The sequence below is a fragment of the Xiphophorus hellerii genome, chromosome 4, assembly GCF_003331165.1.
Source record: "Xiphophorus hellerii strain 12219 chromosome 4, Xiphophorus_hellerii-4.1, whole genome shotgun sequence".
In the NCBI taxonomy this organism is placed as follows: Eukaryota; Metazoa; Chordata; class Actinopteri; order Cyprinodontiformes; family Poeciliidae; genus Xiphophorus; species Xiphophorus hellerii.
In genome coordinates this window covers 31,435,835-31,460,280 of record NC_045675.1, presented here as the reverse complement: position 1 = coordinate 31,460,280, position 24,446 = coordinate 31,435,835, and the positions used below count along the sequence as shown (strand labels likewise).

The 24,446-nt window shown below is 36.1% G+C and overlaps 1 protein-coding gene and 1 non-coding gene across 2 annotated transcripts in view; both read left to right on the top strand.

Annotated features, from left to right (window-relative positions):
* The window catches only part of LOC116718462 (adhesion G-protein coupled receptor G5-like), a 90,546-nt gene that overhangs the window by 28,070 nt on the left and 38,030 nt on the right, over positions 1–24,446 (top strand). The window lies entirely within an intron of this gene.
* On the top strand, positions 3,021–3,092 carry trnad-guc (transfer RNA aspartic acid (anticodon GUC)). Its single transcript has one exon. It is a non-coding gene; the product is annotated as a tRNA-Asp (tRNA).

The window sequence follows — 24,446 nt, the reverse complement described above, 5'->3', positions numbered from 1 at the left end:
CTCTTTCTTCCGTCTCCTCATCTCAATTTCCTCAATTTGATGCCGTCGGTCTGACTCCATTATGGCAGCCATTTGTTGCCTTTCAATTTCAGCCTTTTCCTTCTTCTTCTGTTGTTTATCTTGAATCTGAGCATCCCATGTGTCAGCCAGAGACTTTTTCAAATCAGCTTTCTTTTTCCTCTCCTGTTCCTCTCGTATCTGTTGCCCTAGCTGCTGCTTAGCCCTCTCTTTGCATCGCTTTTCCTCTAAAGCAATGTAGCTGGCAGCTTCTTTTTTCTTGATGTTGTCCAGATTATTGTAAACATTCTTCTTACAATCCTCCATTCGATGTAACCTTTCTGATTTGGTCAAGGAATCAGACCCTTGCTTTCTAACCTTCTCCATTCCCATCTTCTGCTGTTTATATTCAACTTGACCATCCCATGCTGCAGTCAAAGACTTTTGCATTTCAATTTTCTTTTCCTTCTCCTGTTTGTCAAGTAATTTTTGGGCAAACTCCCTCTTGGCCATTTCTTTATGAAACTTTTCCTCCTCTAAGGCGTCTTTGGCAGCTTCTCTTCTCTTTATCTCCTCCAGATTTACATAGGCCATCGTCTTACGTCTGTCTTCAAATTGATCCTTTCCAGGAACTTTTTTCTCCCTCTCTTGATGCACATATTCCGAATCATTGCCTTCACTAACCATCTCCCTTTCGTAAGCAGTTCGTTTTCTTGTGCTCGGTCTCTTCTTCTGTGATTTTCGAATGATGGCTTGATATCTCTCCTCCTCCTCCTGTGCATGTCGAAGTTCTGAATCCCGAGCAATTACTTCCACATCTTGCGTAAATTTAGGTACATTTGACAGGAAGGTATCTAAAGGTTCATCCTGTTTTTGTAGTCGGTTCAAATCTTTCCTTGGTCCGGTCTTCTTTGTCTTCTTCAGTAATCGTCTGGAATCCATCTTTCGTTTCTGTCTCACGGTGAAAAGATTACAACTCACTATAAATTCGCTGGCTTCTGCAGGTCTGACTTTAGAACACAAGTAAACTATTCAAGAGGTTTCAGAGCTGATGTCATAGGATCTATTACACAATAGTGATCCTAGTGACATCATCAGTCAGAAGTGTAACATTAGTTGCTATTGCTATGGCAACCAGGAAAAGCTCTGAAGTGATTCACACCTTCTAGTAAAGGAGATGTTTCAAACCATCAAAACATTTCCAAATAGATTTGATGTTATTTTATTTTTATTTTGCTCTATATATGTTGTAGAATGGCAGCTTAACGACAGAAAGGAACAGAAGACAAGTTACAACAACGTGTTAAAATGTGTCTTGTTATTAACGGCCCCCTTGACAGAGGCACAAGGTGTGTTTCTTTTGTAAATAAGGATGGTTCTAATTTTTTAATTGATTGAAATTGTGAATTTGTTGTATATAAACACTAGGGCATAGTTTTGAATTAGAGTTGATATTTTTAGAGGTGAACATTATTTTTAGTTGAAACATTCTGGTTGTAAGAGTGTGTTTTTGTAGCTTACACTGTGCTTTTTGTGTGTGTGTGTTTACTTCAGGGTTTACTTCCAATAAACCTCACTGTTCATCAGTAAAGCCACAATCCTTCATTTGGGGCTGGGGGTGTTATACACTTGTTTATCTTTAAGCCAGTGTTGGTGTTCATGCTTGTATATATGTGTGGCCCAGTGTAGACAAATGAGCCAAACACATTCAACTGAAAAACGTAAGTGGGTTTTATTCCCGACTGTCCTCAGATGGAACAGTATTAATTTTGGTTTGATTTGTATTGAAGCGCATTATAAATATTTTGAGTGCTATCACGTTATAGCGTGATACTTAGATGTAAGATAAGTACGACTTACGTCTATTACATCTTATTAGACGTACTTAACAAGTACGTCTAATAAGACGTATTATTACGTCGTATTAGACGTACGTGATACGTTTAATTGTATCACGTACAATTAAACGTGATAATTTTATGTCCAGGAAGTGGCGGTTTTATGCTAGACTAGTACAGTGGCTAACTGTTCTAGTTTCCCTTGGTCAAGTTTCCCTTCATGTTTGGTCTAATACATGGAGAGATACAGATGCTGCTTTGCACTGTGGATTAAACCATTAATAGCATGCGCACTCTGAGCAGGATCCTAAACAGAACAGGACTGCACAGAAGGAAACGTCAGTCTAGTCCTCTAGCTGTGGCGGCGATCCTAACTGACCGTCTGGATCGAAGCTGAAGTTGGCTTACGATTGTAGCTTCTGATTCAGGAAATGGCCAAAGGGCGATTATGACGGAGGCAAAGATGTATTTGCTGAACGTTTTTTTGCTCAGAATTTTATTGTACTTTTCTTTCTTTAGATTTTTAGTAGCCTACTCTAAATGCATTTTTCTTTCAAGTGTATTAACAGAAAAGAGCAGGAAAAGTTTCAGCCCATTATGTCTAAAGGTTTTTGAAATTTTGGGGCGTAGATGTACCTTGCCACAAACCCACCTTTGAGTATAAAAATATGGGGTTTTTGAAAGCTGTAAACATGTAAACATGTAAATTATGCTTACCATATGACTGTAAATAAGTAACTAATTATGGAATTTATATTTAATATATAAGTGTTAAGAAATTATCTGTTCTGCTTTAAAAACAAACATACATCGACACTTCAAATCTGGACTAGATTATTCTATGCCAATAGCAGAATATTTCAAACCTAGTGTGTGATTTGTGAAACCTTTATTTGAATTGTGAAACTTCAGTCATGAGAGATTTAAAAATCTTTTTGCATCTATAATGCATTAGAACAGCTTTTCCCAATTCCGGTTCTCAGGCCTCCCTGCCCTGCATGTTTTAGGTGTTTCCCTTCTGCTACACACCTGGATTGAATATATGGGTGATCAACAGGTTTCTGTAGCACTTGATGGTCATGCAATCATGTGAATCAGCTGCTCTGGAATAGAAGCACATCTAAAACATGCGGAGCAGGGGGGCCTGAGGACCGGAATTGGGAAACGCTGCATTAGAAATTTATCTCCTCGTTAGTACAGTGGTGAGTATCCCCGCCTGTCACGCGGGAAACCGGGGTTCGATTCCCCGACGGGGAGTGAAGTTTGTTGCAGGTCCGTCTTGAAAATGAGATCTAGATCTCAACGGGGTTTACCTGATTAAGTAAAGGAAAAATAAATTTAAAAAAAGAAATGAACCGCAATATTTGCTATTATTTTAACATTCTGTTTTCTTTCATTTTTTGTCCTAAAGCGCCTGCCTTTCTGTTTGACTGTCGTGGCTTATGTAACCCAGGTTGAAATAGCCTCTTCATAAAAATAATAGTAAATTAGATAAATAGGAAATAAATAAATAGGAGAATAAATAGGGAATTAATCGATCTTAAAATTGTAAAGAGAGAGAGCAACAATTAGAGACATTAAAATTGCTGTATTTTGATTTTTTGATATTTTAATTGATTAGAGAAACTGTATAAACCAGTTTTGCTTATTCAGCGAACTCTCTTATTCTGAAGGGTCACATTTATGTATAATCCATGTGACTAGTTTCAGCCAATCGGGTTGCTGCGTTCTCTGACGTGAGAGAGAGAAGAAGCAGAGAGAGAGAAGAAGCAGAGAGCGGGAGAGAGAGAGGAGGGCGTAGACAGGTGAAGCGTATTGTGTGATTGAGTTGCGAACGCTCGGTTGGGGATCGCTTGATCGTGACAGGCAGGCTAGCTGCGGCGGAGGCCGGCTGCTGTCTGCAGGAAGAGAAGAGTCAAACCAAACTTGGAGTGTGGAAAAGGCGGTAATTGGCATAAACTGGTGTGTGAATGGTTCGGATGGAAATGGAGATAGGTAATGAAGAAGAAGGGGAATGCGAAGGGTGGACGCCAGTGGAAAGAGGGAGAGGAAGAGGACGAGGAGGATTCAAAGTAGGTGACGGTAAGGGAATTAGAGATGGTCAAGGAAGTAAACGGGATTTTGAAGAAAGCAGTTCGGAGGAAGAGAGGGTAGTTAGGAGAAAAGTTGAGGATGAGAAAATTAAAGTAATTCTGAAATTTAAGAGTGAGGAAGGTCAGGATAAATTCAGCCCAATTGGGGTGTCAAGGGAAATTAAAAAGAAAATAGGAGACGTTGAAATGGTGAAGATCTTGAGAGATGGAAGTCTTTTGATAGAATGTAAAGATATAGAACAAAAGAGTAAGGCGTTCAATGTGGAAAACATATGTAAAAGAGCGGTGCTGGAGAAAAAAATGTTGGGAGAAAATAAAAAAACTAGAGGAGTGATATATGGGATCCCACTAGATGAGGATCTAGAAAGACTTAAGAAAAATGTAGTCGGAGCAAAGGTGTTCAATATGAAAAGGCTGTCAAGAACTGTGGATGGTGAGAGAGTGGGGAGTATGTCAGTTCTGGTGGAGTTTGAGGAAAAAGAGATGCCAATGAACATAAAAATAGGATATATAAGCTTCCAAGTCAGACATTATACACCACCACCACTTCGGTGCTATAAATGCCAAAGGTACGGGCACATTGCGGCAGTATGTAAAGGAAAGCAGAGATGTCCAAAATGTGGGGAAGACCATAAATTTGAAGAATGTAAGGAAAATGTAGAAGAGAAATGTTGTAATTGTGGGGGAAATCATAGGGTCACGTACGGAGGATGCGAGGTTAGGAAGAGGGCTAAAGAAGTTGTGCAGATAAAAACAACTAAAAATATTAGCTATGCAGAAGCTGTAAAAAGTGTGAGGGAACAGGAAAAAAGAGGGATTGAGCAAATGAGAAGCCAAACAAAACAGCAAACTAAAATAATACCTGAAGTTAAGATCACTTATTCAGTGGAAAATCTAGTTTTATTCATAGCATATGTTATCAACTGTACTGATCAAGCTAAGAACAAAACCGAGAAGATTAAAATAATAGTGAAAGGAGCCGAAAAATTCTTGGGGTTTAAGGAAGGAACATGGGAAGAAATAAATAAAAAGTTAGAGGTGGAGAAGAAGTCGGGAGCAGCAGGTGAAAGTAGTTTATGCTAATACTTCAATGGAACGCTAGGAGCCTGATAGCTAATGGACAGGAATTTAAAGGTTATATTGACGAGCTTGAAGTCCAACCAGATATAATATGTGTGCAGGAAACTTGGTTAAAGCCAACATTAGATTTTGTGATTAGGGGATATGTTAGTATAAGAAGAGATCGAGAAGAGGGAGGAGGAGGTGGCTGCGGAATATTTATAAAACGAGGGATACAATATCGGGTCTTAGGAAAAGGGAAAGAACTAGAATTCATAATAATTGAAACATGGGAGCAGGGAGGTAAATTTAAAATAATAAATTTCTATAATCCATGTAAATCGTTAATGGCTGAAATAATGGTGGAATTATTAGAGTATTTAGAGGGGAGAGTAATTTGGTGTGGGGATTTCAATGCAAAAAGTACACTGTGGGGTAATAGTAATGATAAAAATGGGCAAATTATAGAAGAAGTAATAGAAATGAAAAATTTGGTATGTATTAATGAGAGAAGGGGTACAAGAATCAATGTTAAAACGGGGAAGGAATCAGATATAGATCTAACATTTGTATCGAATGATATAGCGGGTATCTGTGAGTGGTCGGTTGACAAGGAAACTACAATAGGTAGTGATCATTATCCTATAACTATTAGGGTAGGAATAATTGGAAATAAATATAAAAATAGAGGGGAAAGATTTAACTTTAATAAGGCTGATTGGAGTAAGTTTAGATATGTGAGTGAAATGTATTTAGATAAGGTAGATTTTAATATGCAGATAAATGAAGTAAATGCAAGTATTACAGAGATAATAATGGAAGCTGCAGAGAATTCTATTAAAAAGAAAGGGAGTATTAATGATAAGAAAAAGGTACCATGGTGGACAAGTGAGTGTAAGGATGCAATTAAATTAAGAAATAAAGCCTTAAAGGTATTAAAACGTAACCCAATATATTTGAATTTAACTGATTATAAAAGGAAGCAAGCAGTAGTAAGGAAGATTATTAAAAAAGCTAAGAGAGATTATTGGAGAAATTTTTGTAGTACAATAGGAAGAGATACAAAAATTGAGAAGATTTGGAAAGTAATTCAAAAAAGGAATGGAATTAAAAAAGAGTTTGATTATCCTGTATTAAAAATTGAGGATGTAGACATAATTAGGGATGAGGAAAAAGCTGAGGTATTGGCAAGAGTTTTTAGTAAGATACATAGTACAAATAACATTAGCGAAGAGGGAAGAAAGGGAAGAGAAAATACTGTTCTTAAGTATAAAAATTTAATGGAGAATGAGGAAGATACAAATAATTTTTTGAATGTGGAGTTTACCAAAGTGGAATTAAACGGAGTGCTTAAAAAGACCAAAAATACAGCGCCAGGTAAAGATAAAATTTGGTATAGAATGATAAATCAACTAAGTGATAAGTCAAAAATGATAATATTGAAATTATTTAATAAAATCTGGGAGGCGGGGAAATTACCAGAGTTATGGAAGGAATCTATAATTGTACCAATAGCTAAACCAGGAAAAGATCATTCAAAAACAGATAGTTACAGGCCAATAGCATTAACTTCAAACTTATGCAAAATAATGGAAAAAATGATTAATAGGTTAGTGTATTATTTGAATAAAAAGGGATTTATTTCTAATTATCAAAGTGGTTTTCGGAAAGGGAGGAGCACTAATGATGCAACATTATGTCTTGAGCATGAAATCAGAAGAGCTCAAGTAAACAAGGAAAGTGTAGTGGCTGTGTTTTTCGATATTGAAAAAGCATATGATATGATGTGGGTAGAGGGTTTATTAATTAAATTATACAAATTGGGGATTAAAGGAAAGATATATGAATGGATTAAAGACTTTTTAACAAATAGAAAATTACAGGTAAGAATAGGTGAGGTTGTTTCAGATAAATATGTAGTGGAAAATGGTACGCCACAGGGAAGTATTATTAGTCCATTATTGTTTTCTGTTATGATAAATGACATATTTGGAAAATATTGGAAAGGACATGGGCTGTTCACTCTTTGCAGATGATGGAGCTATTTGGAAAAGAGGGAAGAATATAGAGTTTATAGTTAAAAAAATACAAAAGGTTATTATAGATATAGAGTTGTGGGCATTGAAATGGGGGTTTAAATTCTCAGTGGACAAAACGAAGGTAATTATATTTTCCAAAAAAAACAAATAAGGTTATAGAATTAAAATTATATAATCAGAAAATTGAACAGGTAAAGAGTATAAAATTCTTAGGTTTGTGGTTTGATGAGAAATTAAAGTGGAATATTCACATCCAAAAGATTGTTGATAAATGTAAGAGAAAATTGAATATATTAAGATGTTTGGCGGGTAGTGATTGGGGAGCAGGGAGAAAAACCTTAAAGCAGATTTATACGGGGTTAATTAGATCTGATCTTGATTATGGGTGCTTAGTGTACGGTTCAGCAGCTAAAATTCACTTAGATAGATTAGACAGGATTCAACATCAAGCACTAAGAGTATGTACCGGAGCATTCAAAACAACACCAACAGCAACATTAGAAGTAGAAATGGGAGAAATGCCACTAGATCTAAGGAGAACTACATTAGGAATTAATTATTGGCTAAATTTGATGGGCAATAAATGTGGACATCCAACTCGGGAAATTTTAAAATCATCTTGGGAAAAGGAAAAGAAAGAGATGAAGAGTTATGGATGGAAAATTGAAAAGGAAGTAAAGGAACTTAAAGTGGACACTCTGGAAATTAGTCAAACAGATCCAATATCAGTTATACCACCGTGGATTTTACCAGAAGCTATAGTTGATTTATCAATATTGGTAAAAAAACAAGATAAGTCAAATGTTGTAGAAAGGTATGCAGTGCAATCTCATTTAAATAATTACTATAGACATGTCCAAATTTATACAGATGCTTCAAAAATCGACGGAAAAATAGGAATAGGATGTACAATTCCAGATTTCAAAGTGTATATTGGGAAGAGAATCACAGACGGGCTATCAATTTATACAGGAGAAATGTTAGCAATACTTTTGGCTTTACAATGGATTGAGGAAGTAAAGCCTTTACAAGCAATAATTTGCTCCGATTCAAGCTCAGCTTTGCTAAGCATAAAATATAATAATACGGACAGTAGGATGGACATTTTATTAGAAATATATCATAATCTATTTAGAATACAACATTTGGGATTAGTAGTTACATTTGTGTGGGTTCCAGCACATATAGGGATAGTAGGAAACGAGAAGGCTGATATAACGGCAAAGAAGGCAATACATAATCCTATTAGTTTTACAGTTAAGATGAGTAAATCGGAAGGGAAAAGTAAAGTCAAAGAAGAGCTGATGAAAATATGGCAGAGAAGGTGGGATAAAGGGTTAACAGGAAGGTGGTTTTATAAAATTCAGGTGGCTGTAGGAAAGGAAAGAATAGGAAGAAGGAATAGGAAGGAGGAAAGAATAATAACAAGGTTAAGGTTCGGTCATACAGGGCTTAATTATTCACTTTTTAAAATACAAAAGCATAAAACTGGAAAGTGTGATTATTGTGAGAAGTCTGAAACAATAGAGCATGTTATTTTAGAGTGTTGTAAGTATGAAGAAGAGAGAAGATGCATGCTGAGAGAGTGTGTAGGTATTAAAGAAAGGTTTAATTTAATAGAATTTTTGAGGAGAGATTTCGGGAGTAGACATATTCAAATAATTATTCGGTATCTTAAAAAAACAAAGCTATTTCATAGGATATGAGTAGAGCACGTTGGGTGTGAATGTGTAAAGAATATCAAAGAGGGGTATATAAAGCTATAAGCAAGATGGATAATATAAGCAGGTGTGTATGTGTGGGGGTATGTTTAATCAGGAGTTAATGGAGGGAAAAGGTAGAAAGTGAAAGTTTATAGACCATCTCGAACCACACTCCATACTGGTAAGTGGCGGTAATGCTACTGTAAGTTTGTTGCCAACCGCCAATAAATACCAAGAAGAAGAAGAAGCAGAGAGCGCAGAAGGAAACGGGATTGTGCTGGAAAAAAAAAAAGAGAGACAGATAAGAGAAATTGACCACTCGTAGCTGACTTGCTGTCTAAGACGAGTTTTTGTTTTGTTTTGTCTTATTTCTTGAGAAGGAGCTTTTCGCATTATTTTTTTTCCTCACCCTGACTGTGTTCGGGATCATCTTTTGTGTGTTGTGGAACTGGACTTGGTGAGTTGAAAGTGTATTTTGTTTTTTTTTAGATAATGTATTTGTTAAACATTTATTTAATTTAAATGGAAAGCTGAAGCGGAGGCTGATCAGCGGAGGCGTTGGCTGTTGCTCTTGGTGCTAACAGCAAGCCAACTGAAAGTCAGCAGGAGTAACAGCTGATCCGCTGAAGCTAACAGAAATTTAACGGCTTATCAGCAGAGGAGCTAACTGTTGCTAACTGTCGCTCTTTGTTGGCAACAGGCTTTTTTTTTGTTGTTGTTGTTTTGTTTTTTTATTTTCTTACGTTCGGCTGGGATTTGGACTAAGGAGTCTCGGATCATCACTGAATTGGATCTTCCTAAGGAGAACGAGATGGCGAGCCAACCCGGGAGCTTAATGACCATCCAGTAGGAGCTACGCCTTCTGCTGGACATTGCCAACCCCGCAACTTGGTATGACCTGCCTATGTTGTTGTGCGCATTAGCAGTGGGTCACTGAAACAGAATTAACTGTTGGATCATCGGAGGAAACAAGACATCAATCTGAAGCACAGTTTGACCTGTCCTTGCTGAATTGTTCTGCTGTGTTGTTGTTTTGCTGTTATTGTTTTTTTTAACTCCTTAAGGGAAACACCAAAGAACTAAAATAGATTAAACAGATTAGAACAAACTGTAAATTAAAACAGATAAATAGTATTAACTAGAACTTAAATAGAACTATAACCTAGGTAAAATAAATAGTATCCTTAATTTAGATTTATAAAATATTCTGAAAGAAACTGGAAACTATTTTTTTCTGGAATTTGTGTTAATTGTGTAACATTGTTGTTGTTTATTCTTTTATTGTTCTTTCAACAAATAATAAGCCGGCTGTTTTTAACTTAATTTTTTTTTTGGGTCTGTGGTCATTAATTCAAAATACACTTCTCACTACTCCAGTAACCGAACCTAGCTCTGGTTTTATTACGAGTTCATTAACTGTAAACACATAGTGAGTGTTACAAAGGCACTCTCCTTGGCATGGACTTTCTACAACTCCATATATATATATATATATATATATATATATATATATATATATATATATACTGTATATACAGTACAGACCAAAAGTTTGGACACAACTGTGTGTCCAAACCTTTGGTCTGTACTGTATATATATATATTCATATTCATATATAACTTAATATATATAAGGTGTGTGAGGCCTTTTCATTTTAATTGTCATAATTAAAAGGCCTCACTTTTAATTATGACATTAAAAGTGTCATTATTATGACACTTTTAATGTCATAATTATGTCATTATTATGACACTTTTAATGCAAAGTTGCTCTAAATCTCTCCATCCATCCATCCTGTTTGTAGAGACCTGCAAAGAATTTATGTTTAAAGTAGAATTATTTAACTAATAGACAAAATTACAGACAATATCTATCTGTCTGTCTGTATGTCTGTCATTTGTGTTTGTAGAGAAACCGGAGCACCCGGAGAAAACTTTAGTTTAAAGCAAGATTAGTTGATTTTATTAAGAGAGCAAATTACAATGTCTGTCTGTCACTTGTGTTTTTAGAGAAACTGGAGCACCCAGAGAAAACTTGTATTTGATTAAGTAGGATTACTTAATTTTACTAATAAAGAAAATTACAGACAATATCTATCTATCTATCTATTTTTGTAGGGAAACTGGAGCACCCAGAGAAAACCTTTTGTTCAAATGACTTACAATGACTTAAACTTACTAATACCCTGTATGCTACCTTCAAAGCTAAGGCCTCATATGTCTGACGTAGCTAACAGACAATCTTACAAACATGTTATGTAAACGATAAGTGAAAGCTGCTGTTTTCACAGACAGGCAGAAGAGAAAAGGAAAAACTGGTTTGAAGAGCCATCCATCCATCCATCCATCCATCCATCCATCCATCCATCCAGGTCGTGGGGGCAGCAGCCTAAGTATGGAGGCCCAGACTTCCCTCTCCTCAGCCACTTGGTTCAGATCCTCCAGGGGAATCCCATCACATTCCTTGGCCAACTGAGAAACAAATTCTTCATTTGGGCCTGGGAATGGATGGGAGTTTTACATTTTTGTGTTGGCAATTCTCAGGGAGGTGCGCTGAGTCGGAGTTCAGAGAGGGAAGTTTGACAGGTTTGGTATTGCTAACTTTCTGTCGACTCAGTAAAGGTCTGTAAGCACTGCTAGGTTTTGCGTCATGTTTGTCGGCAGTTTCCACACAGGACTTGGAGCTTCTTCTCCCTGGTTCTGCTGCTGGCAGAGTCGTCCAAACTTCATGATAAATCGGCTGTTTTATATCAAGCTGGATTCTTTTATTATTTTCACCTCCACACACTCTATCCAATTCGATTAAGGAAAGCATGTCTTTCCTTTCAAAGTCACAAAGTTTCTTTTTCTCCAGCTGTTTGCGCTGTATCTGAGAATCCCATGAATCAGTCATAGACTTGGTAGCTGCAGCTTTTTTCTCTTTCTCCAGTTTTTCACGCTTTATCTCTGCAGCTTCCCGATGTTTAATGTCTTTCATTAGCTTATCTTCCATTAAAGTCCTTTTGGTATCTTCTTCCTTCTTTTTTAATGACATTTGGTCGTACACTATTTTTTTACGGATTTCACGAATCCTGTCCTTAACAGGAACGTTGCAGTCAATGTCATGATCATGAACGACCGATTTAGATGGAACAGCTCTTCTTTGTTCACTAACATTGTCCTGTGTATTCAAGATATGCTGAGCCTCCTTCTTTTCTCTCCTGGCTCCAACTTCCTCAGCTCTATATCCAGGAAGCACCGCTTGCCTTTCAGTCCCGTACATTTCCATTTCCATACATTTCCTGTATGTCTCTTTCTTCCGTCTCCTCATCTCAATTTCCTCAATTTGATGCCGTCGGTCTGACTCCATTATGGCAGCCATTTGTTGCCTTTCAATTTCAGCCTTTTCCTTCTTCTTCTGTTGTTTACCTTGAATCTGAGCATCCCATGTGTCAGCCAGAGACTTTTTCAAATCATCTTTCTTTTTCCTCTCCTGTTCCTCTCGTATCTTTTGGCCTAGCTGCTGCTTAGCCCTCTCTTTGCATCGCTTTTCCTCTAAAACAATGTAGCTGGCAGCTTCTTTTTTCTTGATATTATCCAGATTATCATAAACATTCTTCTTACAATCCTCCATTCGATGTAACCTTTCTGATTTGCTCAAGGAATAAGACCCTTGCTTTCTAACCTTGTCCATTCCCATCATCCTCTGCTGTTTATATTTAACTTGACCATCCCATGCTGCAGTCAAAGACTTTTGCATTTCAACTTTCTTTTCCTTCTCCTGTTTATCAAGTAATTTTTGGGCAAACTCCCTCTTGGCCATGTCTTTATGATACTTTTCCTCCTCTAAGGCGTCTTTGGCAGCTTCTCTTCTCTTTATCTCCTCCAGATTTACATAGGCCATCGTCTTACGTCTGTCTTCAAATTGATCCTTTCCAGGAACTTTTTTCTCCCTCTCTGGATGTATATATTCCGAATCATTGCCTTCACTAACCATCTCCCTTTCGTAAGCAGTTTGTTTTCTTGTGCTCGGTCTCTTCTTCTGTGATTTTCGAATGATGGCTTGATATCTCTCCTCCTCCTCCTGTGCATATCGAAGTTCTGAATCCCGAGCAATTGCTTCCACATCTTGAGTAAATTTAGGTACATTTGACAGGAAGGTATCTAAAGGTTCATCCTGTTTTTGTAGTCGGTTCAAATCTTTCCTTGGTCCGGTCTTCTTTGTCCTAAACACAGGAATAATCCTCTTCAGTAATCGTCTGGAATCCATCTTTCGTTTCTGTCTCACGATGAAAAGATTACAACTCACTATAAATTCGCTGGCTTCTGCAGGTCTGACTTTAGAACACCAGTAAACTATTCAAGAGGTTTGCTATTGCTATGGCAACCAGGAAAAGCTCTGAAGCGATTCACACCTTCTAGTAAAGGAGATGTTTCAAACCATCAAAACATTTCCAAATAAATTCATTCATATTAAGACAAATGCAACTTTTCCCAACAATTTAGACCAGCTTCAGCCAATGTGGCTGTAATTTAAATAGGCTTAACAATGTGCAAAACACAATCACCCGGTTTCCCATTAAATCTGCTCAACACTGTTTTCCTCATCAAAACGTGTTTGAGGAACTCAGGTTAAACTGTGGCCATTTGTCATTTAGACATCTATAGTGCTTTTTTCCTTTATCTCATTTTATTTTGTATAACATATGACTTCCAGTTTTTGATTTGATGTTATTTTATTTTTATTTTGCTCTATATATGTTGTAGAATGGCAGCTCAACGACAGAAAGGAACAGAAGACAAGTTACAACAACGTGTTAAAATGTGTCTTGTTATTAACGGCCCCCTTGACAGAGGCACAAGGTATGTTTCTTTTGTAAATAAGGATGGTTCTAATTTTTTAATCGATTGAAATTGTGAATTTGTTGTATATAAACACTAGGGCATAGTTTTGAATTAGAGTTGATATTTTTAGAGGTGAACATTATTTTTAGTTGAAACATTCTGGTTGTAAGAGTGTGTTTTTGTAGCTTACACTGTGCTTTTTGTGTGTGTGTGTTTACTTCAGGGTTTACTTCCAATAAACCTCACTGTTCATCAGTAAAGCCACAATCCTTCATTTGGGGCTGGGGGTGTTATACACTTGTTTATCTTTAAGCCTGTGTTGGTGTTCATGCTTGTATATATGTGTGGCCCAGTGTAGACAAATGAGCCAAACACATTCAACTGAAAAACGTAAGTGGGTTTTATTCCCGACTGTCCTCAGATGGAACAGTATTAATTTTGGTTTGATTTGTATTGAAGCGCATTATAAATATTTTGAGTGCTATCACGTTATAGAGTGATACTTAGATGTAAGATAAGTACGTCTTACGTCTAAGACGTATTTATCACGTCTTAGACGTAATAAGTATGTCTATTACATCTTATTAGACGTACTTAACAAGTACGTCTAATAAGACGTATTATTACGTCTTATTAGACGTACGTGATACGTTTCATAAGACGTATTAAACGTATCACGTTTAACAAAGGTGATACGTTTAATACGTAAATTAAACGTGATACGTTTAATAAACGTATCACGTTTATCATCTACGCCCCAAAATATTTGAAATTTTGGGGCGTAGATGTACCTTGCCACAAACCCACCTTTGAGTAGAAAAATATGGGGTTTTTGAAAGCTGATTACTTAAAAAAGAAATTAATTTGACACTTATTAGTAATGACATTCTTTAAATATATGTAAATCATATTGCAAAACATTAAAATGCACGGTATAAATAGCTTACTTTTAAAATGAAGTTTCTTTAAAACATGTTATTTTGAAAAATAAAACAAATTTCAATATTGACCCTAACAGCAGACATGGCATTTTTGGGATTCCATATTAAAAAATATATGTTGAAACCATGACCCAAAAGCTATTTTTTCCAGTTAACTATGAGATCTTAACAAACTCAATTTTTTGTAGAGATTTGGGACTGTTTAATAAAGATTTATTAGGCCACAAAAATGACCGACGGAATTCAAAAATTGACAAAATTGAGTATTTTTTGACCGCTCCTCAAATTTGTATCTATCATCAGATTTAAATAAAACGTCTCTACTAAAGATAAATTAGGCTGCTGAATAACATAAATGCATCCATTTTGGCCATCTTTAATAGTTTCCTTGATATTGGTGGTAGGAAATAGGGATTTATTGTTTGTTTTTTAAAATATCTAATTTTAGGGAATTTTTGACTTGCACCAAAATGTTTATTTTTTAATGCATTTCATTGAAACTTCCTTCTTAGATGTCAATTAGGCTGCTTCATCAGATAAACACATTCACTTATGGCTATCTTTAGTAGTTTTTTTATTTTGTTGACTGAAAATAGAGATCGTTTTTAGATTTATTTTGTCATGGAAAATTCCCTACTACCCACCCACCATCTGAAAAAGTGCCAAAGAAAGTACAGTTTTTCATAAAAGGTGTCCAGAATATATTATTTCAGAATAAATACAGTCACTTCATCCTGCTGCCGCCCACATGATGATGCCCTGGGCGGTTGTCCATGCCGTTCATATCGAAAACCGAGCAAATCTGCTAACGCGAATCATGTACCTAAACCACACATATACAGGTCGTTATGCATAATTCCCATGGCCCATAAAAACAACGAATCTAATCCGCTTTTTAAAAATTATTATACTAAATAATGACAGGGAAGCAAAGCATACCAGTGTGATCCACAGGAGGAGGAGGATGGACAACCCCATGTTCAGGTGAGGAGGTGAAGCGACCTTGTTTGCTTAATTTCTCCTCTTTTGTAAAAGTTTCGACTAGATTTAACTGTTTAACTCTCCTGCAGTCTTAGCGCGGGGTTCAGGAGAAGCGCGGTAGATGTCATGTTCAGCCAGCGGGATGATCCGTCCGCTTTTCAGTTTGCAAAATCACAAACAATCTGTTAAACCGGCGTCCTCGCTAGAACCGTGCACACGGTAAAAAGCTCAGGAGGGCGTCACTCCACCGCTTTTAGAACCGCGGGAGGCTTAAAACTCCGGTTATTCATTTTTAGCTAGCTTCACTACGTAGCCACATTTAGCTTACAGAAGCTAGAAGGGGCGACTCGGGCGAGGTCCGTTCGTGTGTTGATATGCGTGGGGCGTCACGCACACTGATTCTACAGGTTTGGTACCAATATAATATTAAAGCTCACAAATTAATCCTTATTTTCATACCGAATTTGTCAGGTTTATTTTGTATAATTCATTCGCTATTTGACGATATGTTCGGAGGTTTTGGTACTTTTATGATTTACACAAATAAAATAAAAAACCTTTGACAAAACCGGGTATGTCTAGAAAGCATATGATGTAAGGTTTAATATGATATCACTGTTGGCTCATTTGGTCATTTGTTCGTGACCCCCGAACCGATTTTCTTGGACAATGTTTCAGTGCGGTGTCAGGAGGGACGTTGGAATTAGCATAAATAATGCGTTCTAATCAGGCTTTTCAAAGAATTTATGAAAACTAATGGGAAAATTTAAGTGTTTTATTTGCGCCAATATACATAAAATGGGTATCATTGGAAAGGAAAATTAATAAACTTTAACCCAGTAATGTTGCTTTTGGGAAAAAAATTATTCTAAAAAGGACTTTTGATGATGGGAAGTTAGGCTATTTTCCGTGATCAGCATGCGTTCTCCTACAATACAATAGCTGAATAACGGCAACGGCTGTTCGTAACCAAGCAACCAAAATCAGCGGAAGGCCAGTTAGTGCCAAAAGACAAAACTGGATCCTGTTAAGTGTTCTTCAAAATAAAAGACTTCCTCTTTCCAAAATAAATTATTCTTTGCACTTAATTATGTCTCACGTCACCTTTTTGTAATTACAATCAAGTTAAATTTGGTGAATAATAATAAACATGTAAATTATGCTTACCATATGACTGTAAATAAGAAATAATTATGGAATTTATATTTAATATATAAGTGTTAAGAAATTATCTGTTCTGCTTTAAAAACAAACATACATCGACACTTCAAATCTGGACTAGATTATTCTATGTCAATAGCAGAATATTTCAAACCTAGTGTGTGATTTGTGAAACCTTTATTTGAATTGTGAAACTTCAGTCATGAGAGATTTAAAAATCTTTTTGCAGCTGGAATGCATTAGAAATGAACCACCACATTTGCAATATTTGCTATTATTTTAACTTTCTGTTTTCTTTCATTTTTTGTCCTAAAGCGCCTGCCTTTCCGTTTGACTGTCGTTGCTTACAGGGATGCATCAGCTAAGATAATAATGCCAACAACTTTTCAGATTCAGATTTATTGTCATGCAACATAGCATCAGAGATGAATAATCTATTCCAGGTCGTAATGTCTGTTAGCTTTTATAGATTAAAGATGCTACCCGTGTCCTTAATTGGTCGCATCAATATTATAAAAATCACAATGAGAAGGTTACCTGCAAAGAAAGAAAAGTTTAACAGTAAGGCAGAAAAATCTGTACAAGGCAACTTAAGTTTTAGCTTCAGTCAATTAGGGAACAAGGTAACGGCGATTAAAGTTTATTTAAGTATTTTAATTCTGCTTAATTAATGAATCATGGAAGGAATTGTATCAATGTAACGAGCTATGCATTTCATAAGATTATTTTCAGATGCTTAGTCTTCTATTGACAGCATAATTCAGATAATTATATTACATTTCTGCCAACAGATGATAATAACCTTAGGCATATCGGTACCATCTACATTATGCTTGCTGAGGATGTTGATTTCAGTCTGGCCCACAAATGAGTTCATTAAAAAAATAAATAAAATCAGTAAGATGTAACTATTAAGCTTCAGGTGACCAGCAGCATTGAACAGTCTTTCTTACTACCACATTTCTTTTAACCCAGATGTACCACAAAGGAAGTTAACAACTGTAATACTCATCAGACTAAGGCAGTGGTCTCAAACTGCATTCCTCAAAGGCCAGAGTCCTGCAACTTTTAGATGTGTCCCTTGTTCTACACATGTAAATTCATTGGCTAAACTACCTTACCAGCATGCAGTCTTATTAGCAGAGCAGTCTTGGTGCAACATTGGAACTTGCACATTTTTGAACTCTTCAGCCTGTTTACAAGTCAGGAACAGACGGGTAGCTTGCATGTCAGTGGTGCTGGGGGGTCCTCGTATATAGTCTAAAATATGGAGAATTCATAGCAAGATAGCTAGCTACGTATTAGACTGTTAGACAGTTATTCTTTGTGTTTTTGAATTCATCGGTTTTTCTACATTGTCCCTTATTTTTCTGCACTGAAGACGCTGTAGTTTCTGAAAGTTCAATAAACGACCAAAACTGGACTGCCTTGTTCATTCACAGAACGTTGCAATATTCACAAAAGCCAAGACAAAATATATATTTTATAAACCATCTCCTACAGCAGCTATTGTGTAAAATAAAATAATTGTACAATATAAAAAGTAAGTTTGCTTAGTCCTCTCTTGCATCTTGACAGTACTGACAGAAACCAAACTGCTTAAATTTAGAGGTTGAATACATATTTCATTAAGGTATCAGACTTTTGTGACAGATTCCTGCGTAAAGCATAGAAAAAAATTGAAAACCCTCGACTTAAATGACTGTGCACCGCCTCAGCCTTTGCTGTTTAGCTAACCAAAGCGTGCATTCGTGGATCTTTAAGATCATGCAGTCCTGATTGCGATGCATGGTCCACTCAGACTCAATGTCCCCCACGAATTTTCTTTCCGGATTTCCCAAAGTCTACTCATGAAGCTCTCTTCAAAACTCTTCTTCCTGTTGTGCTGGTTATGAGTGAGGCTGAACAATGTCACTGTTTGTTGTCTTTTATTTAAGCAGTTAAAGTCCATTAAGATCTCCCTTTCAAGGGAGGCCATTTTTCATTTTCGTTCATTTTCCTTTATTCAGCCACGTAAACCCAGTGTTGTATAGTAACGAAGTAAAAATACTTCACTACTTTACTTAAGTATATTTTGGAGTACTTCATACTTTCCTGGAGTATGAAAATTTTTGATGACTTTCACTTTTACTTCACTATATTTCCGAACTTAATTGCGTACTTTTACTCCGATACATTTTCAATGTGTGGTTTAGTTACTCGTTACAAAAAAGCGAGAGAGAGAAACAAAGTGTTTTGACCCCACCTACTGATTAGCAAGTAGCAAGCAGGCTACCGAACAAAGTCCGTAGCCTGCTTGCCTGGGCTTGTTCATCACCACCAATAGGATACTTCTTCTTCTTCTTCTTTTCTATTATGGCGGATCACAAGCAACTTTAAGGTGCATACCGCCACCTACTGTACATGAGTGTGTAGAAGCATTACTTCATATCTATTAAATTCTACTTTTTAATTTTGTATTCTTAAGATAAATAAACAATGCTTTCCTTAATTTGTGAATATCTGTTATGTTTCCTTCATTTCCTAATATACCTTTAAGATTCCATTCATGCCCCATATTTCTAACTATTCTCTTTAATTCTTCCCTTTCGAGTTCATTTGACTTACAGTTCATCAATATGTGTTCTACATTTTCTTTCTCTCCACATCTCTCACATTTATCATTATTTTTCCTCCCTATTTTATAAAGCATGTCATTTAAGTAGGTATGACCTACTCTTAATCTACTAATTATTATTTCTTCTCTTCTGTTTCGTTCATTAATGCTTCGAATTCAAACTGACTTTTGTACTTCATATAATCTTCTTCCTTTCTTATCTTCATTCCACATTTTTTGCCATTTCTTGATTTCTTTACTTTTAATTAGGATACACCTGTTTCGCTTCTCCCATTAAACACAAAGCAAGTCTCGCAATCAGTAGCAGTCACATGGAAATTCTATCTTACAAAAACTCCCCGTCCAACTTGAAGAAACACATCGAGGTAACTTCTTATGAAATGGTTATAATCCTCCTGTTTCAGTAACTATAGCTTGGTCACTAGGCACTACTGTATTGTGAAATCTTGACCATAAATGAACTTTGTTTGGCATTGTTTCAGTTCCACACGTGGTGTATTTAGCTTAGGCCTAATGTTGACTGTAGCAGGCTACCTAGACTCCTCTGTTCAAGGGGGGACAGAAGCCATAGCAATAGCAATTTAGACTAAATTTAACGAATATAGGAAAGGCATGCAAGTTCAAAACCAGGTTTACAGATGCCAATAAGCTGCATTTCCCTCCCAATTCTTTTTTTCTTTTGCATAATGACCAGTTGTGTTCACCACCTACTGACTGTAGGATTGACTGATTCACTGATTTGTGAAGTAGAGTAATCATAGCAGCTCTTTTTCTTCATGTTGGCCGCATTTTCTGTACTATTTATTTTTTCTCATTTTCAGCACTGACCTTACTTGAAGGGAAAACTTAAGGCTTACAAAAACTTTGTATTTTCTGTCCTGGAGGGTATACTAAGAAGCTGGTTCAGTTGTAAAGCAGGTTAAGTTAACCTTGTGCTATAGGTAAAGCACCTAATTTTCTTAACTAAATGATGCCTGCAGGTATATCTATTAGCAGGTTTAATTTTGCCTGCACTTGGTTGGGTACATTATTTTAAGTGTATTTGACAAGTTTACCAAAATATAAAAAATGTCATTCAAACTGCATTTGCTTTGTTTTACTTTTTACTTGTACTTTTCATTACATTACTTGAGTACATCCATTTTTACAGTAATTTCCATACTTAAGTACAAGAAGTTTCAAATACTTTAAGACTTTTACTCAAGTAACATTTCAGTCAGTGACTTCGACTTTTACCAAAGTCATATTTTGGAGAGGTACTTGTACTTTTACTTGACTCTGAGATTTCAGTACTTTATACAACACTGCGTAAACCCCGTTGAGATCTAGATCTCATTTTCAAGAGGGACCTGGGCAAAAAAAATTGCAATACATAACAACCTGGTTACAAGAAAAAAAAACAAGTAATACATATACACAAGTATAAAACCATAAAAACAATTTAAAACAATGACACTGTTTCATGGAATCTTGTTGCCTATCTTTAAGAACTGCTCGAAATAAGTCCAGTGAAATCATTTCTGACATCTTAAGTTCCGACTGCAACTGATTCCACGCTGTGGGGGCCAACACACTGATTGCCTGTTTCCCTTTTTCAGTTCGAAAGCGTGGGACATGCAGAAGAATAATGTTATTGGAGCGTAGAGAACGAGAACTGATAGTTCTACGTAGGAGAGTGCATAAATATGCTGGGGTTAGACCGAGTAGAGATTTATATGTCATGATCATTAAGTGATTGTTTCTCCGTACACTTAAAGGAGGCCATTCAGCTTTTGCGTACAATTCACAATGATGTGTCAGACGTCTACTACCGGTTATAAATCTTAAAGCGCAATGATACACAGTATTTAATGATTGAAGACATTTGGTCGAAGCATTCATATATAGAACATCTCCATAATCCAGAAGTGACAGGAATGTCGCTGCTACCAATTTTCTTCTAGCTTCAAGTGTAAAACAAGATCCATTTAGATAATAAAACAAAATCTTCATTTCCAATGTCCGTAATAGATTTGCTGTGTGATTTTTAAAAGAGAGTTCATTATCTAGAATAAAACCAAGATATTTATAATTACTGACAAACTCAATTTGTGCTCCTGCAACAGTGGTAAGCAATAGGGAGGTTTCTGGTAGTTTTCTAGCATGTGAGAAAACCATTGCTTTTGTCTTGTCCACATTTAAAACCAACTTCAGAGTTTGTAAGCGTATTTGAACTGCATTAAAAGCAGACTGCAGGTACTGTATTGCCTGCGATAATGATGCAGAAAAGCAGTATATTATTAAATCATCTGCATAAAAATGATAAAAGGCATTTGACAGATTGTCACACAAGTTATTTATATAAATAGAAAATAAAAGCGGACCCAGAACTGAGCCTTGCGGTACGCCATCTAAAATAGCGAGAGTAGAAGAAGTGATACCAGCCAATTGAACTCTCTGGGTTCTGTTTGACAAATAATCAGCTGCCCACACGGTAGCTTGATGTGAGAGCCCAATCCTGTGGAGAATTTCAATTAAGAACTTGCGATTTACTGTGTCAAATGCCTTTGATAAATCAATAAACAAGGCAACACAATGGGACTGAAAGCAACTTTTGAATTTGAGGAAAGTTGTAAAGAAATTCTGAAAAATGTTCTTATGAAGTTCTCTGGCATTTATCAAATGTAAATCATTTTGGTAATTCTAACTAAGCTAAAAGAAGAAACTTTTGGTCTGATTTAACTTCAGGCAGTGAGGAGAAAAATGTCGCCTTTATATCTGGTTTCAGATTTAAGCGTACCACAGCTCTGGCTAACATGGAAGCTTGTAACATGTACTTTGCTGTCAGAGATGATTAGGACTTGGGTATTTTACAGCTTTGACTCCAAATTCAGGAGACAAAATACATTTCACATGCAATATTATTGTTGTTTTTGTTGGTTGATTCATATAAATTGCATTGTCTGAGCTACTTCTGTCCTACAGAAAATTATTTTGTAGAGTTGGAACATCAATCAATCAAGCTCATTTGTACAGCATATTTCAGCAACAATGCAGTTCAAAGTGCTTTACATAATAGCACTTTGAATTTTTGTATAAAAATACAAAACTACAAAGTCATGAAATGTATCATATCGTCAACAGTTGAGAAAACCAGTAACATTGTATTTAGATGAGGACAATGTTTCATTATTGTGGCTCAAAAGCAACTCTAAACAGACCTTTAGATATTACTTGATATTATTGCACTGTAAACGTCTTGAGAATGATTTGAACGAAGACTTCAAGTGAATATTCAGTGGAGGCTTCATATGTCTAATATCTACACAGCCCATATTTCAACATTTATATTTGTTGTTAGATGATATCATGAGCAATAACTACTGGCTGTTGGAGTATAGTAATATTTGATGAATTAGCTGCATGATCAAATTTGTTATTAATCCAAAATTATGCTAGAGATTAGAGATTGTAGATGAGCTATTTTTTTTTGTTTAGGATCTCCTCGAATCAAGTCAGCCTCCTGCTGTGATTATGAAGAGAAGACAGCTGCTGTGGCTGATCTGATTTTTTGCAGTGAAGGAATGAGAAGGGAAACTTCTTTTTACCATAAACCAACGTTTATTTGCATTTTGTATGAAGTCAAATTGGAGAAGTAATTTGTTACTTTTTTTTTTTTTTCCAAAATATCTTTATTAGAATTTTAGCAGTTTAAACAAACATCTTGAACAGTATACAAAGTGTGGCAACAACAGTAGAAGTATTACTGTTCAAGTCAATACAAACAAAAAAGGACAACAAAATGTCTCTCACAATCCTGGTTCCAATACAACCCATCACATATTCCACACATCATCTTTATATTGAGATTTAAGTTTAACAGTATATGTCCTCAAATAGAATTGTCTTTGGGAACTGCAGTTAACATGTTTTTCAGTCACTTGTACCGTCTTCCGAGATGTTCAAATCCTTGACATACCTAATGAAGGGATTCCAGATGAACTCAAACAAATCTTGTTTGCCCTTTAATATATATGTAATTTTTTCCAGAGGGAGGGCAGATAACATCTGCTGTACCCATTGGTTTATGGTCGGTCCATGAGTCTTTTTCCAAAACATTGATACACATAATTTGTTACTTTTAAAAGTAAAATGCCCTTTTTAAACTCGATAACTCTCTGCGAGTGCTTTTTATTTCTAATGCGTCAAGAACTTCCCCCCTCAGAAACAACACTGACATCAATTGTTTTGGAGTTAATTGTAATGCAAGAGTAGCCATGACAAGTCGGAAAACCTCACTGAATACTCAAAAGAAAGTGCAAAGTTGGGCAGCTGAGCCGATCACGGGCCGTGAGTAAAATCAGCTGATTAACTTTATGAATGAAGGTGCTGTTGCACTGCAGGGGAACAATCGATCACCACAGAAAGCAAAGTTGTGGATATTGGGAAAAGATTGAAATAAAGAGGGATATTAATGAGGACATGTTGAAAGTGTGCACAGATGCAGACTGGAAACCTGGACTAGAAAATTAATAGAATAAAAGTTTTGATGATGGCTGTAGGAAATGTCGATAAAGTGAGTGACCTAAACAACATTTTACAAGCATGCAAAGAAACTGGGGATGAGTTTACAAATGCTTACAAGTTGCTTCAAAAGGAAGAAAAGGGGGGAAAAAAATGATTGCAGTGTCTGCAGTCTCAAACCATTTTGATTAGACGTAAATTTCCTCTTAGGAGTTCAAACACATCGAACAATAAAACGCAACACAAGAATTTTATTGAAATTGAAACTGAATCGCCATACATCTAAACTGCAAAAGATTACCCAGATGTGGTTGTTACAGCAAGACCTGTCTTTATTACCTGTCCAATATTTCTGTGTTTGATGTGTTTCAGCCTTTTGTCCATTCATTTAAACATTTGACTGAAGACTAAAAACGATAAGGACAGACTTTACTATTTTGACCAGTTTACATCTGGCTTGCCAAGAGATTTGGTTTGCAGCTGTTTACATATGGAAGGAAGTAAAGGCTATGGAAAAGCGTGGGTTTCTTCACCTGGGAAAACATGCTTGCACACCGTTTCTGTTGGAATCATGGACACATGGGATCAGCAAGAGAAAATGTGTCAGGACGTGGGTTGTTTTGGGATTTTTATTTGTTGATTCTCTTCTCATTCTATTCTGTTCCTTAGTCTCTTTATTTGACTAGACCA